Below are 18,136 nucleotides of genomic sequence, written 5' to 3'. Positions count from 1 at the left end.
AAAACAATCAAGTTAAATAACACATGTTTGGACACAAAATATTTTTCAGTGACGTTAACAAGTAGTCTGTTTACAACAAAATGCAATCTGTGTTAGGAACACTATTTTAGTCGGATTTAAAATGGAAATTAAAATGGTATTGAGTGCTGAGAAGAGTGTGGTATCAGCTGTTGATTTCCTTGAAACAATCTTTTATAGTAAAATGAACACATTTATTCCTTTTAAAAATAAGTAAAATTGAACTGTCAGAAGTGGGATTTGAACCCACATCTCCACTCAGAGAGCAGAACACACAATTCTTTGGAAAGACAGAGTTCTTGTAGATGCCTGTAGATGCCTGTAGATGCCAGGCATTCCAGTTCAGATCTCAAATTCTGTGTCATACAAAAAATCATTTCAAGATCGCGGTGGTGGTGATCTCGATCAAAAACTATTACAATGTGAATCAAAAAGGATCTTCTATCTCCATAAATAAATTATAGCGCTTTGAGATTATATATGTTACTAGCGGATTGTTTAGAAATGTACTTAATTATATTAAAGCTGTTCTAAAAAAGAATGTTATCTCGAAAATGGAGTCTTGTCAAGCCGAAATAGCGTTAGACTGAAAATCTAAAGGTCCCTGGTTTGATCCTAGGTTTCGGCAAACAGCAAGAATTTTTTTGTTTTGAATTATTTTGAACTAAAAAACAGAGCACATTTTTTTCTTCAGTGTAATATGAAGAAATAACAACTTATCAGAGTGCCATTTTCTAATGTGATTAAGAAATGCAAAAATCACCATCCGTGGGTGGGCTTGAATCACCAATCTTTCGGATAACAGCCGAACGCGCTAACCGATTGCGCCACAGAGACCAACCTGTTACACTACAAAAACTAACTTGCTTCAGCACTCTAGCACAAGCAAGGACACAAGAATTGTGTGTTGGTTTCCGAATGGAGGCGTGGGTTCAAATCCCACTTCTGACAGTTGACTTTTACTTATTTTTAAAATGAATAAATGTGTTCATTTTATTATAAAAGATTTTCAAGGAAAACAACAGCTGATACCAAACTCTTGTCAGCACTCAAAACCATTTTAATTTCTACTTCGTCAAACAAGCTCGAGCCACAGCACACAGCGCTGCTGCATTGGGACAGAGGTGGATTTTAAAGCGACTGAATCAACGAGCTGAGACTACTTTTTGAAGAAATTGAAAACATGCCTCTCATCGAAATATTTGCTATTTAATTAAAAAAAATGTTTTGAATTTGCAAATGGCAGACTACATTGCCTTGCCCCCCCCCCCCTCACAAAAAAAAATATATATATACGAGAATCTGAATTGCTCATATCAAGCTGCGTTGTAGCCTATGAGAATCGCTGATACAACTCAAGGGGAATTAGCTCAAATGGTAGAGCGCTCGCTTAGCATGCGAGAAGTAGCGGGATCGATGCCCGCATTCTCCAAATAGTTTTAACGTATCTGCGTATTTAGTCCCAACGCATTATGGAGATAAATACAAAGTGTGACAACACTTTGTCTTGTTATTGTCATTTTGTTACAGAACTGTGGTCATGTGTAATGTGTTTTCATTATGATGATAAAGCTACAGTTACTTGAAATTATATATTTTATATATATATATATATATATATATATATATATATATATATATATATATATATATATATATATACATACATACACATATACACAGAATGATGCAATGTATTTGACTCTATTCACATCACCTCACATTTCACTGGTTGCCTACGAGGGCTTGAGAGGGGTGGCGTAAAAGTGAGAGAGAAAGAGCAAAGTTTAAACACATAACATACAACAATCTGACACTCGCTCCCGACGGGTCAGGCAGCATCCTCTGGCTGCTGGGCATTTAGTGGAACAAGAGACAGGACAAAAGGACAGATCCTTCGCAACTCAGTGCGGCATCCTCAGGCAGCTAAGCTGTCAGCTGGGCAGCGTGGAGAGCTTAGGAAAAGTGTCTCGGGTCAGTTTAGGAGAGACAAAAACAGAGAACCCCCTCCGTTTAGGACAGACGGAAACAGAGAAACGATGGAATGCTGTCAGTAGTGTGCAGTGGCCTGCTGTAGAGAGCAGAGAGCTTCTGAATGCAGTGGAAATTGGTATTTGAGAGTTAAGGCGTTTAAGATGATGTCGGAGATGGGTCTGCCTTTGGGCAGAGATGAAGAATGCGTAGATCTGAGGCCTCTGCAGAACCTGAGAGGATGAGAATGCGTTGCTCGGAGGCTGCTGCAAAACCTATTGATTTGATCAGGAGCAGTCTAAGAGTGTATTGTCTATTGCGGTGTTGGAGGACGCTTGACTGAAATGTTGATAATCGTAGGACATAGTTTCCGTATGTGCCTGGAATCTCAAATTGAATGAAATGGACTTTGAAAGTTGTATTAAGTGCCTTGATGAAGTTGGGGGCAAATGAGGAAGTGCAAATCCGGGAGCAAGAAGGTTGCAGGAATGGCCTGATGCAAGGAAGCTGGAAAATTAATGTGACAGTGGATTCTTAACATCTCAGAAAGCTGATAAGCATGGCTTCATGACCAGATCCTCGAAGGGAGTGGTTTTGATTTGAAATAATCAAGTTAATATATGAAGCAAAAGAGGTTGAGGCAGGACGGGACTGAGAATCCCTCGGAAAGACAACGAACTGCAGGAATTGATAGAAAGTTTGGAGTGTGCGAGATTCGCAGCGATAGCAAATCAGCTTAAATTATGTAGTTTGTGGTTTTATGCTGCCATCTAGAGGTTGCGCTTGGAATTGAAACTATTGGCTTCAGTCAAGCAGGGTAACATATATATGGTTTTTGCGATTAAAATCCTTGTCTATGGATAAAACCTTTGCTTTAGAACAGTTAGTGATGATATAAGTAAGTTAACGTAGGTCTAGAAGAGGAGACTGCATGTTTTTAGATGTCATAATTCGGCGAGTTGAAGCTCTCATGTTGCAAAAGCGCAGCAGCAGGAGCCAGAAGATTGCAGTAGTGAGGCACAGGCTCGCATTGCCTGTTAAAGCTGCCTGGTCGCCATGGCAACTTACCACTCCCAGTAGTCACTCGATGAGGCGTTGCCGTGGTAACCATGGTCTGTGAGGCGCCGGTGTTAAAGAGTTGCAGTTCAGCGGTGACGTTGGAACAGTCTTTCTGATGAAAACGCAGAGCAAGCTGAGAATGACGCTGCGCTTTGAACGGCGCAGACTGAGCAGGTAGGAAAACAGCAGATACTATCTTGCGAGCGCTGAGCAGAGAAATGGCCTGCAGTGAAAGGAGCGAACAACAAAAAACAAACAAGGAAGCGGAAATAGTGCTGGGTTAAAGTAGAAAAAGAGAGAGAGATAGACAGGAGGGGCAGCCAATAACATACGTGGAGCGGCGCTGGCCATGCCCTAATAATTGACGAGGCGAGCGCTGCATTGTGTGATTGGCTGGAAATACTAAATGAGGCTGAACTGGGATCAGCTTCCACCCGGAAGAGATCGCGGACGTTACTGGGCAGGACGCCACGGAGGGAAGGAAAGACTGACTAAAGAAAAGGATTTAGGATAAGAAAAAAGCAGCGCAAAGCGGGAGAGAGCCCTCTACGACATCCCCCGAATTACACCTAAAGGCTAACATTTAAGTACATTTCTAAACAATCCGCTAGTAACACATATAATCTCAAAGCGCTATAATTTATTTCAGCTCTTATGATGGACAAGTATCCTTGCGCATTATATGATCCTTGATTGCGAAATGTAATATTAATTAATTGCCTTCAGTTAATATTTTAGAAAAACTACTTTGCTAACAGAAGAAAAACAAGCTAGCAGAAGATGGTTTCGATCCATCGACCTCTGGGTTATGGGCCCAGCACGCTTCCGCTGCGCCACTCTGCTACAGCTGCCTCATGATTGAATTACCAAGCAGCAGAAAAAAAACTGAACATCGTTTTAACCAGCCACACGGCAGTGGCCGGGGCGAACCATGGAAACGTCGCAAATCAGAGATGATCCGTTTTCTTTTCTCCCAAATACGGTATGCAAAGTATGCAACTTTTCTGCCCACTTTGATCACAGGCAGTTTTATCGCCCAGTTTCGGCTGCCAATTCCAATATTCTGTCTCTCTAAAGCATCTTAAATCGTGGAAAGCGCTCTTTGTTTAAAATTACACTGAAGACTTATTTTGTTCGACCAGGCTTACAATTTGATATTTTCTTGTTTTTAAGTAGAGTTTGTGAAGCGCATATGGTGCGCTATAGGATACCGAGACCAATCCCTTCAAAACATGTTTCACTCTAGAAATGATCCTTGCAAATATAGTCTTAACTTTTATTTGCAGACCGTCGCCCCCAACTGGCAAGCTCTACTTCATATGATACAATGACTGGGCAACAACGAGGTGTTCCATTAACAATACAAACTAACTTGAGACAGCCAAGCCGTTAAAGCATACCTTAAGTTTGTCATGTGATACAAAAGCAAGTTTTGACATTTTTGCATTGCCTGCCTCGTCAAACAAACTCGAGCCACAGCACACAGCGCTGCTGCATCGGGACACAGAGGTGGATTTTAAAGCGACTGAATCAACGAGCTGAGTACTTTTTAAAGAAATTGAAAGCATACCTCTTGTCGAAATATTTGCTTTTTATTTAATTTATTTATTTTTTGAATTTGCAATTGGCAAGACTACATTGTGGGACAATCTGAATTGCTCGTATCAAGCTGCGATGTAGCCTATGAGAATCACATGCACAATTCAAGGGGAATTAGCTCAAATGGTAGAGCGCTCGCTTAGCATGCGAGAAGTAGCGGGATCGATGCCCGCATTCTCCAAATAGTTTTAATGTTTCTGCGTATTTAGTCCCAACGCATTATGGAGATACATACAAAGTGTGACAATTCTTTGTAACAGAGACGCCCACCCTACATGTGTATTTTAAAGCATAGTCTGCTGATTTGTAATATTCCCCATACTGAAAAACTGCAGTGCGCCCTCCATCGTATGCCTTCCGAGAAGCACAAAGGGAGATTTTTAAATATTTTTTAGCAATGGAAGAGTTTATGTTATTTGGGAATAAATATAAATGGCTTGAAGTTTGCTTGCATTGGTTTGCATACATGTAATTGAGATTAGACTTTCCTGTCCAGTGTTGCTTTCTTCTTAGATGTGGTCTCAGTTTTGGCTGAGCAGGATGGTCTCTGTGGCGCAATCGGTTAGCGCGTTCGGCTGTTAACCGAAAGGTTGGTGGTTCAAGCCCACCCAGGGACGATGATTTTTGCATTTCTTAATCACATTAGAAAATGGCACTCTGATAAGTTGTTATTTCTTCCAATTACACTGAAGAAAAAAGTGTGTTCTGTTCTTTAGTTCAAAATAATACAAAACAAAAATATTCTTGCTGTTTGCCGAAACCCGGGATCGAACCAGGGACCTTTAGATCTTCAGTCTAACGCTCTCCCAGCTGAGCTATTTCAGCTTGACAAGCCTCATTTTTCGAGATAACATTCTTTTTTAGAACAGTTGTAATATAATTAGGTACATTTCTAAACTCCGCTAGTAACATATAATCTCAAAGCGCTATAATTTATTTCAGCTCTTATGATGGACAAGTATCCTTGCGCATTATATGATCCTTGATTGCGAAATGTAATATTAATTAATTGCCTTCAGTTAATATTTTAGAAAAACTACTTTGCTAACAGAAGAAAAACAAGCTAGCAGAAGATGGTTTCGATCCATCGACCTCTGGGTTATGGGCCCAGCACGCTTCCGCTGCGCCACTCTGCTACAGCTTCCTCATGACTGAATTACCAAGCAGCAGAAAAAAACTGAACTCATCGTTTTAACCAGCCACACGGCAGTGGCCGGGGCGAACCATGGAAACGTCGCAAATCAGAGATGATCCGTTTTCTTTTCTCCCAAATACGGTATGCAAAGTATGCAACTTTTCTGCCCACTTTGATCACAGGCAGTTTTATCGCCCAGTTTCGGCTGCCAATTCCAATATTCTGTCTCTCTAAAGCATCTTAAATCGTGGAAAGCGCTCTTTGTTTAAAATTACACTGAAGACTTATTTTGTTCGACCAGGCTTACAATTAGATATTTTCTTGTTTTTAAGTAGAGTTTGTGAAGCGCATATGGTGCGCTATAGGATACCGAGACCAATCCCTTCAAAACATGTTTCACTCTAGAAATGATCCTTGCAAATATAGTCTTAACTTTTATTTGCAGACCGTCGCCCCCAACTGGCAAGCTCTACTTCATATGATACAATGACTGGGCAACAACGAGGTGTTCCATTAACAATACAAACTAACTTGAGACAGCCAAGCCGTTAAAGCATACCTTAAGTTTGTCATGTGATACAAAAGCAAGTTTTGACATTTTTGCATTGCCTGCCTCGTCAAAAAAGCTCGAGCCACAGCACACAGCGCTGCTGCATCGGGACACAGAGGTGGATTTTAAAGCGACTGAATCAACGAGCTGAGACTACTTTTTGAAGAAATTGAAAGCATACCTCTTGTCGAAATATTTGCTTTTTATTTAATTTATTTATTTTTTGAATTTGCAATTGGCAGACATTGTGGGACAATCTGAATGGCTCGTATCAAGCTGCGATGTAGCCTATGAGAATCACATGCACAATTCAAGGGGAATTAGCTCAAATGGTAGAGCGCTCGCTTAGCATGCGAGAAGTAGGGGGATCGATGCCCGCATTCTCCAAATAGTTTTAATGTTTCTGCGTATTTAGTCCCAACGCATTATGGAGATACATACAAAGTGTTACAATTCTTTGTAACAGAGACGCCCACCCTACATGTGTATTTTAAAGCATAGTCTGCTGTTTTGTAATATTCCCCATACTGAAAAACTGCATTGCGCCCTCCATCGTATGCCTTCCGAGAAGCACAAAGGGAGATTTTTAAATATTTTTTAGCAATGGAAGAGTTTATGTTATTTGGGAATAAATATAAATGGCTTGAAGTTTGCTTGCATTGGTTTGCATACATGTAATTGAGATTAGACTTTCCTGTCCAGTGTTGCTTTCTTCTTAGATGTGGTCTCAGTTTTGGCTGAGCAGGATGGTCTCTGTGGCGCAATCGGTTAGCGCGTTCGGCTGTTACCCGAAAGGTTGGTGGTTCAAGCCCACCCAGGAAAGATGTTTTTTGCATTTCTTAATCACATTAGAAAATGGCACTCTGATAAGTTGTTATTTCTTCCAATTACACTGAAGAAAAAAGTGTGTTCTGTTCTTTAGTTCAAAATAATACAAAACAAAAATATTCTTGCTGTTTGTCGAAACCCGGGATCGAACCAGGGACCTTTAGATCTTCAGTCTAACGCTCTCCCAGCTGAGCTATTTCAGCTTGACTAGCCTCATTTTTCGAGATAACATTCTTTTTTACAACAGTTGTAATATAATTAGGTACATTTCTAAACTCCGCTAGTAACATATAATCTCAAAGCGCTATAATTTATTTCAGCTCTTATGATGGACAAGTATCCTTGCGCATTATATGATCCTTGATTGCGAAATGTAATATTAATTAATTGCCTTCAGTTAATATTTTAGAAAAACTACTTTGCTAACAGAAGAAAAACAAGCTAGCAGAAGATGGTTTCGATCCATCGACCTCTGGGTTATGGGCCCAGCACGCTTCCGCTGCGCCACTCTGCTACAGCTTCCTCATGACTGAATTACCAAGCAGCAGAAAAAAACTGAACTCATCGTTTTAACCAGCCACACGGCAGTGGCCGGGTCGAACCATGGAAACGTCGCAAATCAGAGATGATCCGTTTTCTTTTCTCCCAAATACGGTATGCAAAGTATGCAACTTTTCTGCCCACTTTGATCACAGGCAGTTTTATCGCCCAGTTTCGGCTGCCAATTCCAATATTCTGTCTCTCTAAAGCATCTTAAATCGTGGAAAGCGCTCTTTGTTTAAAATTACACTGAAGACTTATTTTGTTCGACCAGGCTTACAATTAGATATTTTCTTGTTTTTAAGTAGAGTTTGTGAAGCGCATATGGTGCGCTATAGGATACCGAGACCAATCCCTTCAAAACATGTTTCACTCTAGAAATGATCCTTGCAAATATAGTCTTAACTTTTATTTGCAGACCGTCGCCCCCAACTGGCAAGCTCTACTTCATATGATACAATGACTGGGCAACAACGAGGTGTTCCATTAACAATACAAACTAACTTGAGACAGCCAAGCCGTTAAAGCATACCTTAAGTTTGTCATGTGATACAAAAGCAAGTTTTGACATTTTTGCATTGCCTGCCTCGTCAAACAAGCTCGAGCCACAGCACACAGCGCTGCTGCATCGGGACACAGAGGTGGATTTTAAAGCGACTGAATCAACGAGCTGAGACTACTTTTTGAAGAAATTGAAAGCATACCTCTTGTCGAAATATTTGCTTTTTATTTAATTTATTTATTTTTTGAATTTGCAATTGGCAGACTACATTGTGGGACAATCTGAATTGCTCGTATCAAGCTGCGATGTAGCCTATGAGAATCACATGCACAATTCAAGGGGAATTAGCTCAAATGGTAGAGCGCTCGCTTAGCATGCGAGAAGTAGCGGGATCGATGCCCGCATTCTCCAAATAGTTTTAATGTTTCTGCGTATTTAGTCCCAACGCATTATGGAGATACATACAAAGTGTGACAATTCTTTGTAACAGAGACGCCCACCCTACATGTGTATTTTAAAGCATAGTCTGCTGTTTTGTAATATTCCCCATACTGAAAAACTGCAGTGCGCACTCCATCGTATGCCTTCCGAGAAGCACAAAGGGAGATTTTTAAATATTTTTTAGCAATGTAAGAGTTTATGTTATTTGGGAATAAATATAAATGGCTTGAAGTTTGCTTGCATTGGTTTGCATACATGTAATTGATTAGACTTTCCTGTCCAGTGTTGCTTTCTTCTTAGATGTGGTCTCAGTTTTGGCAGAGCAGGATGGTCTCTGTGGCGCAATCGGTTAGCGCGTTCGGCTGTTAACCGAAAGGTTGGTGGTTCAAGCCCACCCAGGGACAATGTTTTTTGCATTTCTTAATCACATTAGAAAATGGCACTCTGATAAGTTGTTATTTCTTCCAATTACACTGAAGAAAAAAGTGTGTTCTGTTCTTTAGTTCAAAATAATACAAAACAAAAATATTCTTGCTGTTTGCCGAAACCCGGGATCGAACCAGGGACCTTTAGATCTTCAGTCTAACGCTCTCCCAGCTGAGCTATTTCAGCTTGACAAGCCTCATTTTTCGAGATAACATTCTTTTTTACAACAGTTGTAATATAATTAGGTACATTTCTAAACTCCGCTAGTAACATATAATCTCAAAGCGCTATAATTTATTTCAGCTCTTATGATGGACAAGTATCCTTGCGCATTATATGATCCTTGATTGCGAAATGTAATATTAATTAATTGCCTTCAGTTAATATTTTAGAAAAACTACTTTGCTAACAGAAGAAAAACAAGCTAGCAGAAGATGGTTTTGATCCATCGACCTCTGGGTTAAGGGCCCAACACGCTTCCGCTGCGCCACTCTGCTACAGCTTCCTCATGATTGAATTACCAAGCAGCAGAAAAAAACTGAACTCATCGTTTTAACCAGCCACGGCAGTGGCCGGGACGAACCATGGAAACGTCGCAAATCAGAGATGATCCGTTTTCTTTTCTCCCAAATACGGTATGCAAAGTATGCAACTTTTCTGCCCACTTTGATCACAGGCAGTTTTATCGCCCAGTTTCTGCTGCCAATTCCAATATTCTGTCTCTCTAAAGCATCTTAAATCGTGGAAAGCGCTCTTTGTTTAAAATTACACTGAAGACTTATTTTGTTCGACCAGGCTTACAATTAGATATTTTCTTGTTTTTAAGTAGAGTTTGTGAAGAGCATATGGTGCGCTATAGGATACCGAGACCAATCCCTTCAAAACATGTTTCACTCTAGAAATGATCCTTGCAAATATAGTCTTAACTTTTATTTGCAGACCGTCGCCCCCAACTGGCAAGCTCTACTTCATATGATACAATGACTGGGCAACAACGAGGTGTTCCATTAACAATACAAACTAACTTGAGACAGCCAAGCCGTTAAAGCATACCTTAAGTTTGTCATGTGATACAAAAGCAAGTTTTGACATTTTTGCATTGCCTGCCTCGTCAAAAAAGCTCGAGCCACAGCACACAGCGCTGCTGCATCGGGACACAGAGGTGGATTTTAAAGCGACTGAATCAACGAGCTGAGACTACTTTTTGAAGAAATTGAAAGCATACCTCTTGTCGAAATATTTGCTTTTTATTTAATTTATTTATTTTTTGAATTTGCAATTGGCAGACATTGTGGGACAATCTGAATGGCTCGTATCAAGCTGCGATGTAGCCTATGAGAATCACATGCACAATTCAAGGGGAATTAGCTCAAATGGTAGAGCGCTCGCTTAGCATGCGAGAAGTAGGGGGATCGATGCCCGCATTCTCCGAATAGTTTTAATGTTTCTGCGTATTTAGTCCCAACGCATTATGGAGATACATACAAAGTGTTACAATTCTTTGTAACAGAGACGCCCACCCTACATGTGTATTTTAAAGCATAGTCTGCTGTTTTGTAATATTCCCCATACTGAAAAACTGCATTGCGCCCTCCATCGTATGCCTTCCGAGAAGCACAAAGGGAGATTTTTAAATATTTTTTAGCAATGGAAGAGTTTATGTTATTTGGGAATAAATATAAATGGCTTGAAGTTTGCTTGCATTGGTTTGCATACATGTAATTGAGATTAGACTTTCCTGTCCAGTGTTGCTTTCTTCTTAGATGTGGTCTCAGTTTTGGCTGAGCAGGATGGTCTCTGTGGCGCAATCGGTTAGCGCGTTCGGCTGTTACCCGAAAGGTTGGTGCTTCAAGCCCACCCAGGGACGATGTTTTTTGCATTTCTTAATCACATTAGAAAATGGCACTCTGATAAGTTGTTATTTCTTCCAATTACACTGAAGAAAAAAGTGTGTTCTGTTCTTTAGTTCAAAATAATACAAAACAAAAATATTCTTGCTGTTTGCCGAAACCCGGGATCGAACCAGGGACCTTTAGATCTTCAGTCTAACGCTCTCCCAGCTGAGCTATTTCAGCTTGACAAGCCTCATTTTTCGAGATAACATTCTTTTTTACAACAGTTGTAATATAATTAGGTACATTTCTAAACTCCGCTAGTAACATATAATCTCAAAGCGCTATAATTTATTTCAGCTCTTATGATGGACAAGTATCCTTGCGCATTATATGATCCTTGATTGCGAAATGTAATATTAATTAATTGCCTTCAGTTAATATTTTAGAAAAACTACTTTGCTAACAGAAGAAAAACAAGCTAGCAGAAGATGGTTTCGATCCATCGACCTCTGGGTTATGGGCCCAGCAAGCTTCCGCTGCGCCACTCTGCTACAGCTTCCTCATGACTGAATTACCAAGCAGCAGAAAAAAACTGAACTCATCGTTTTAACCAGCCACGGCAGTGGCCGGGGCGAACCATGGAAACGTCGCAAATCAGAGATGATCTGTTTTCTTTTCTCCCAAATACGTTATGCAAAGTATGCAACTTTTCTGCCCACTTTGATCACAGGCAGTTTTATCGCCCAGTTTCGGCTGCCAATTCCAATATTCTGTCTCTCTAAAGCATCTTAAATCGTGGAAAGCGCTCTTTGTTTAAAATTACACTGAAGACTTATTTTGTTCGACCAGGCTTACAATTAGATATTTTCTTGTTTTTAAGTAGAGTTTGTGAAGCGCATATGGTGCGCTATAGGATACCGAGACCAATCCCTTCAAAACATGTTTCACTCTAGAAATGATCCTTGCAAATATAGTCTTAACTTTTATTTGCAGACCGTCGCCCCCAACTGGCAAGCTCTACTTCATATGATACAATGACTGGGCAACAACGAGGTGTTCCATTAACAATACAAACTAACTTGAGACAGCCAAGCCGTTAAAGCATACCTTAAGTTTGTCATGTGATACAAAAGCAAGTTTTGACATTTTTGCATTGCCTGCCTCGTCAAACAAGCTCGAGCCACAGCACACAGCGCTGCTGCATCGGGACACAGAGGTGGATTTTAAAGCGACTGAATCAACGAGCTGAGACTACTTTTTGAAGAAATTGAAAGCATACCTCTTGTCGAAATATTTGCTTTTTATTTAATTTATTTATTTTTTGAATTTGCAATTGGCAGACTACATTGTGGGACAATCTGAATTGCTCGTATCAAGCTGCGATGTAGCCTATGAGAATCACATGCACATTTCACGGGGAATTAGCTCAAATGGTAGAGCGCTCGCTTAGCATGCGAGAAGTAGCGGGATCGATGCCCGGATTCTCCAAATAGTTTTAATGTTTCTGCGTATTTAGTCCCAACGCATTATGGAGATACATACAAAGTGTGACAATTCTTTGTAACAGAGACGCCCACCCTACATGTGTATTTTAAAGCATAGTCTGCTCATTTGTAATATTCCCCATACTGAAAAACTGCAGTGCGCCCTCCATCGTATGCCTTCCGAGAAGCACAAAGGGAGATTTTTAAATATTTTTTAGCAATGGAAGAGTTTATGTTATTTGGGAATAAATATAAATGGCTTGAAGTTTGCTTGCATTGGTTTGCATACATGTAATTGAGATTAGACTTTCCTGTCCAGTGTTGCTTTCTTCTTAGATGTGGTCTCAGTTGCGGCAGAGCAGGATGGTCTCTGTGGCGCAATCGGTTAGCGCGTTCGGCTGTTAACCGAAAGGTTGGTGGTTCAAGCCCACCCAGGGACGATGTTTTTTGCATTTCTTAATCACATTAGAAAATGGCACTCTGATAAGTTGTTATTTCTTCCAATTACACTGAAGAAAAAAGTGTGTTCTGTTCTTTAGTTCAAAATAATACAAAACAAAAATATTCTTGCTGTTTGCCGAAACCCGGGATCGAACCAGGGACCTTTAGATCTTCAGTCTAACGCTCTCCCAGCTGAGCTATTTCAGCTTGACAAGCCTCATTTTTCGAGATAACATTCTTTTTTACAACAGTTGTAATATAATTAGGTACATTTCTAAACTCCGCTAGTAACATATAATCTCAAAGCGCTATAATTTATTTCAGCTCTTATGATGGACAAGTATCCTTGCGCATTATATGATCCTTGATTGCGAAATGTAATATTAATTAATTGCCTTCAGTTAATATTTTAGAAAAACTACTTTGCTAACAGAAGAAAAACAAGCTAGCAGAAGATGGTTTCGATCCATCGACCTCTGGGTTATGGGCCCAGCACGCTTCCGCTGCGCCACTCTGCTACAGCTTCCTCATGACTGAATTACCAAGCAGCAGAAAAAAACTGAACTCATCGTTTTAACCAGCCACACAGCAGTGGCCGGGGCGAACCATGGAAACGTCGCAAATCAGAGATGATCCGTTTTCTTTTCTCCCAAATACGGTATGCAAAGTATACAACTTTTCTGCCCACTTTGATCACAGGCAGTTTTATCGCCCAGTTTCGGCTGCCAATTCCAATATTCTGTCTCTCTAAAGCATCTTAAATCGTGGAAAGCGCTCTTTGTTTAAAATTACACTGAAGACTTATTTTGTTCGACCAGGCTTACAATTAGATATTTTCTTGTTTTTAAGTAGAGTTTGTGAAGCGCATATGGTGCGCTATAGGATACCGAGACCAATCCCTTCAAAACATGTTTCACTCTAGAAATGATCCTTGCAAATATAGTCTTAACTTTTATTTGCAGACCGTCGCCCCCAACTGGCAAGCTCTACTTCATATGATACAATGACTGGGCAACAACGAGGTGTTCCATTAACAATACAAACTAACTTGAGACAGCCAAGCCGTTAAAGCATACCTTAAGTTTGTCATGTGATACAAAAGCAAGTTTTGACATTTTTGCATTGCCTGCCTCGTCAAAAAAGCTCGAGCCACAGCACACAGCGCTGCTGCATCGGGACACAGAGGTGGATTTTAAAGCGACTGAATCAACGAGCTGAGACTACTTTTTGAAGAAATTGAAAGCATACCTCTTGTCGAAATATTTGCTTTTTATTTAATTTATTTATTTTTTGAATTTGCAATTGGCAGACTACATTGTGGGACAATCTGAATTGCTCGTATCAAGCTGCGATGTAGCCTATGAGAATCACATGCACAATTCAAGGGGAATTAGCTCAAATGGTAGAGCGCTCGCTTAGCATGCGAGAAGTAGCGGGATCGATGCCCGCATTCTCCAAATAGTTTTAATGTTTCTGCGTATTTAGTCCCAACGCATTATGGAGATACATACAAAGTGTGACAATTCTTTGTAACAGAGACGCCCACCCTACATGTGTATTTTAAAGCATAGTCTGCTGATTTGTAATATTCCCCATACTGAAAAACTGTAGTGCGCCCTCCATCGTATGCCTTCCCGAGAAGCACAAAGGGAGATTTTTAAATATTTTTTAGCAATGGAAGAGTTTATGTTATCTGGGAATAAATATAAATGGCTTGAAGTTTGCTTGCATTGGTTTGCATACATGTAATTGAGATTACTTTCCTGTCCAGTGTTGCTTTCTTCTTAGATGTGGTCTCAGTTTCGGCTGAGTAGGATGGTGTCTGTGGCGCAATCGGTTTGCGCGTTCGGCTGTTAACCGAAAGTTTGGTGGTTCAAGCCCACCCAGGGACGATGTTTTTTGCATTTCTTAATCACATTAGAAAATTGCACTCTGATAAGTTGTTATTTCTTCCAATTACACTGAAGAAAAAAGTGTGTTGTTCTGTTCTTTAGTTCAAAATAATACAAAACAAAACTATTCTTGCTGTTTGCCGAAACCCGGGATCGAACCAGGGACCTTTAGATCTTCAGTCTAACGCTCTCCCAGCTGAGCTATTTCAGCTTGACAAGCCTCATTTTTCGAGATAACATTCTTTTTTAGAACAGTTGTAATATAATTAGGTACATTTCTAAACTCCGCTAGTAACATATAATCTCAAAGCGCTATAATTTATTTCAGCTCTTATGATGGACAAGTATCCTTGCGCATTATATGATCCTTGATTGCGAAATGTAATATTAATTAATTGCCTTCAGTTAATATTTTAGAAAAACTACTTTGCTAACAGAAGAAAAACAAGCTAGCAGAAGATGGTTTCGATCCATCGACCTCTGGGTTATGGGCCCAGCACGCTTCCGCTGCGCCACTCTGCTACAGCTGCCTCATGACTGAATTACCAAGCAGCAGAAAAAAACTGAACTCATCGTTTTAACCAGCCACACGGCAGTGGCCGGGGCGAACCATGGAAACGTCGCAAATCAGAGATGATCCGTTTTCTTTTCTCCCAAATACGGTATGCAAAGTATGCAACTTTTCTGCCCACTTTGATCACAGGCAGTTTTATCGCCCAGTTTCGGCTGCCAATTCCAATATTCTGTCTCTCTAAAGCATCTTAAATCGTGGAAACACTCTTTGTTTAAAATTACACTGAAGACTTATTTTGTTCGACCAGGCTTACAATTAGATATTTTCTTGTTTTTAAGTAGAGTTTGTGAAGCGCATATGGTGCGCTATAGGATACCGAGACCAATCCCTTTAAAACATGTTTCACTCTAGAAATGATCCTTGCAAATATAGTCTTAACTTTTATTTGCAGACCGTCGCCCCCAACTGGCAAGCTCTACTTCATATGATACAATGACTGGGCAACAACGAGGTGTTCCATTAACAATACAAACTAACTTGAGACAGCCAAGCCGTTAAAGCATACCTTAAGTTTGTCATGTGATACAAAAGCAAGTTTTGACATTTTTGCATTGCCTGCCTCGTCAAAAAAGCTCGAGCCACAGCACACAGCGCTGCTGCATCGGGACACAGAGGTGGATTTTAAAGCGACTGAATCAACGAGCTGAGACTACTTTTTGAAGAAATTGAAAGCATACCTCTTGTCGAAATATTTGCTTTTTATTTAATTTATTTATTTTTTGAATTTGCAAATAGCAGACATTGTGGGACAATCTGAATTGCTCGTATCAAGCTGCGATGTAGCCTATGAGAATCACATGCACAATTCAAGGGGAATTAGCTCAAATGGTAGAGCGCTCGCTTAGCATGCGAGAAGTAGCGGGATCGATGCCCGCATTCTCCAAATAGTTTTAATGTTTCTGCGTATTTAGTCCCAACGCATTATGGAGATACATACAAAGTGTTACAATTCTTTGTAACAGAGACGCCCACCCTACATGTGTATTTTAAAGCATAGTCTGCTGTTTTGTAATATTCCCCATACTGAAAAACTGCAGTGCGCCCTCCATCGTATGCCTTCCGAGAAGCACAAAGGGAGATTTTTAAATATTTTTTAGCAATGGAAGAGTTTATGTTATTTGGGAATAAATATAAATGGCTTGAAGTTTGCTTGCATTGGTTTGCATACATGTAATTGATTAGACTTTCCTGTCCAGTGTTGCTTTCTTCTTAGATGTGGTCTCAGTTTTGGCTGAGCAGGATGGTCTCTGTGGCGCAATCGGTTAGCGCGTTCGGCTGTTAACCGAAAGGTTGGTGGTTCAAGCCCACCCAGGGACGATGTTTTTTGCATTTCTTAATCACATTAGAAAATGGCACTCTGATAAGTTGTTATTTCTTCCAATTACACTGAAGAAAAAAGTGTGTTCTGTTCTTTAGTTCAAAATAATACAAAACAAAAATATTCTTGCTGTTTGTCGAAACCCGGGATCGAACCAGGGACCTTTAGATCTTCAGTCTAACGCTCTCCCAGCTGAGCTATTTCAGCTTGACTAGCCTCATTTTTCGAGATAACATTCTTTTTTACAACAGTTGTAATATAATTAGGTACATTTCTAAACTCCGCTAGTAACATATAATCTCAAAGCGCTATAATTTATTTCAGCTCTTATGATGGACAAGTATCCTTGCGCATTATATGATCCTTGATTGCGAAATGTAATATTAATTAATTGCCTTCAGTTAATATTTTAGAAAAACTACTTTGCTAACAGAAGAAAAACAAGCTAGCAGAAGATGGTTTCGATCCATCGACCTCTGGGTTATGGGCCCAGCACGCTTCCGCTGCGCCACTCTGCTACAGCTTCCTCATGACTGAATTACCAAGCAGCAGAAAAAAACTGAACTCATCGTTTTAACCAGCCACACGGCAGTGGCCGGGGCGAACCATGGAAACGTCGCAAATCAGAGATGATCCGTTTTCTTTTCTCCCAAATACGGTATGCAAAGTATGCAACTTTTCTGCCCACTTTGATCACAGGAAGTTTTATCGCCCAGTTTCGGCTGCCAATTCCAATATTCTGTCTCTCTAAAGCATCTTAAATCGTGGAAAGCGCTCTTTGTTTAAAATTACACTGAAGACTTATTTTGTTCGACCAGGCTTACAATTAGATATTTTCTTGTTTTTAAGTAGAGTTTGTGAAGCGCATATGGTGCGCTATAGGATACCGAGACCAATCCCTTCAAAACATGTTTCACTCTAGAAATGATCCTTGCAAATATAGTCTTAACTTTTATTTGCAGACCGTCGCCCCCAACTGGCAAGCTCTACTTCATATGATACAATGACTGGGCAACAACGAGGTGTTCCATTAACAATACAAACTAACTTGAGACAGCCAAGCCGTTAAAGCATACCTTAAGTTTGTCATGTGATACAAAAGCAAGTTTTGACATTTTTGCATTGACTGCCTCGTCAAACAAGCTCGAGCCACAGCACACAGCGCTGCTGCATCGGGACACAGAGGTGGATTTTAAAGCGACTGAATCAACGAGCTGAGACTACTTTTTGAAGAAATTGAAAGCATACCTCTTGTCGAAATATTTGCTTTTTATTTAATTTATTTATTTTTTGAATTTGCAAATGGCAGACTACATTGTGGGACAATCTGAATTGCTCGTATCAAGCTGCGAGTTAGCCTATGAGAATCACATGCACAATTCAAGGGGAATTAGCTCAAATGGTAGAGCGCTCGCTTAGCATGCGAGAAGTAGCGGGATCGATGCCCGCATTCTCCAAATAGTTTTAATGTTTCTGCGTATTTAGTCACAACGCATTATGGAGATACATACAAAGTGTGACAA

At 40.2% G+C, this 18,136-nt stretch overlaps 11 non-coding genes across 11 annotated transcripts; 4 read left to right on the top strand and 7 right to left on the bottom strand.

Annotated features, from left to right (window-relative positions):
- The first annotated feature begins 5,190 nt into the window (after positions 1-5,190).
- Positions 5,191-5,264, top strand: trnan-guu (transfer RNA asparagine (anticodon GUU)). Its single transcript has one exon. It is a non-coding gene; the product is annotated as a tRNA-Asn (tRNA).
- Positions 5,265-5,399: 135 nt separating this feature from the next.
- On the bottom strand, positions 5,400-5,472 carry trnaf-gaa (transfer RNA phenylalanine (anticodon GAA)). The gene has a single exon. It is a non-coding gene; the product is annotated as a tRNA-Phe (tRNA).
- Positions 5,473-7,290: 1,818 nt separating this feature from the next.
- On the bottom strand, positions 7,291-7,363 carry trnaf-gaa (transfer RNA phenylalanine (anticodon GAA)). The gene has a single exon. It is a non-coding gene; the product is annotated as a tRNA-Phe (tRNA).
- A 1,610-nt stretch (positions 7,364-8,973) lies between these two features.
- On the top strand, positions 8,974-9,047 carry trnan-guu (transfer RNA asparagine (anticodon GUU)). Its single transcript has one exon. It is a non-coding gene; the product is annotated as a tRNA-Asn (tRNA).
- A 135-nt stretch (positions 9,048-9,182) lies between these two features.
- On the bottom strand, positions 9,183-9,255 carry trnaf-gaa (transfer RNA phenylalanine (anticodon GAA)). The gene has a single exon. It is a non-coding gene; the product is annotated as a tRNA-Phe (tRNA).
- Positions 9,256-11,071: 1,816 nt separating this feature from the next.
- On the bottom strand, positions 11,072-11,144 carry trnaf-gaa (transfer RNA phenylalanine (anticodon GAA)). The gene has a single exon. It is a non-coding gene; the product is annotated as a tRNA-Phe (tRNA).
- A 1,610-nt stretch (positions 11,145-12,754) lies between these two features.
- Positions 12,755-12,828, top strand: trnan-guu (transfer RNA asparagine (anticodon GUU)). Its single transcript has one exon. It is a non-coding gene; the product is annotated as a tRNA-Asn (tRNA).
- A 135-nt stretch (positions 12,829-12,963) lies between these two features.
- Positions 12,964-13,036, bottom strand: trnaf-gaa (transfer RNA phenylalanine (anticodon GAA)). Its single transcript has one exon. It is a non-coding gene; the product is annotated as a tRNA-Phe (tRNA).
- Positions 13,037-14,859: 1,823 nt separating this feature from the next.
- Positions 14,860-14,932, bottom strand: trnaf-gaa (transfer RNA phenylalanine (anticodon GAA)). The gene has a single exon. It is a non-coding gene; the product is annotated as a tRNA-Phe (tRNA).
- A 1,606-nt stretch (positions 14,933-16,538) lies between these two features.
- On the top strand, positions 16,539-16,612 carry trnan-guu (transfer RNA asparagine (anticodon GUU)). The gene has a single exon. It is a non-coding gene; the product is annotated as a tRNA-Asn (tRNA).
- A 135-nt stretch (positions 16,613-16,747) lies between these two features.
- Positions 16,748-16,820, bottom strand: trnaf-gaa (transfer RNA phenylalanine (anticodon GAA)). Its single transcript has one exon. It is a non-coding gene; the product is annotated as a tRNA-Phe (tRNA).
- Between the last annotated feature and the right edge of the window lie 1,316 nt (positions 16,821-18,136).

This window comes from Acipenser ruthenus, unplaced genomic scaffold, assembly GCF_902713425.1.
Source record: "Acipenser ruthenus unplaced genomic scaffold, fAciRut3.2 maternal haplotype, whole genome shotgun sequence".
Taxonomy (NCBI): domain Eukaryota; kingdom Metazoa; phylum Chordata; class Actinopteri; order Acipenseriformes; family Acipenseridae; genus Acipenser; species Acipenser ruthenus.
The sequence above is the reverse complement of the archived record's forward strand: the minus strand, read 5'-3'. Positions and strand labels throughout refer to the sequence as shown.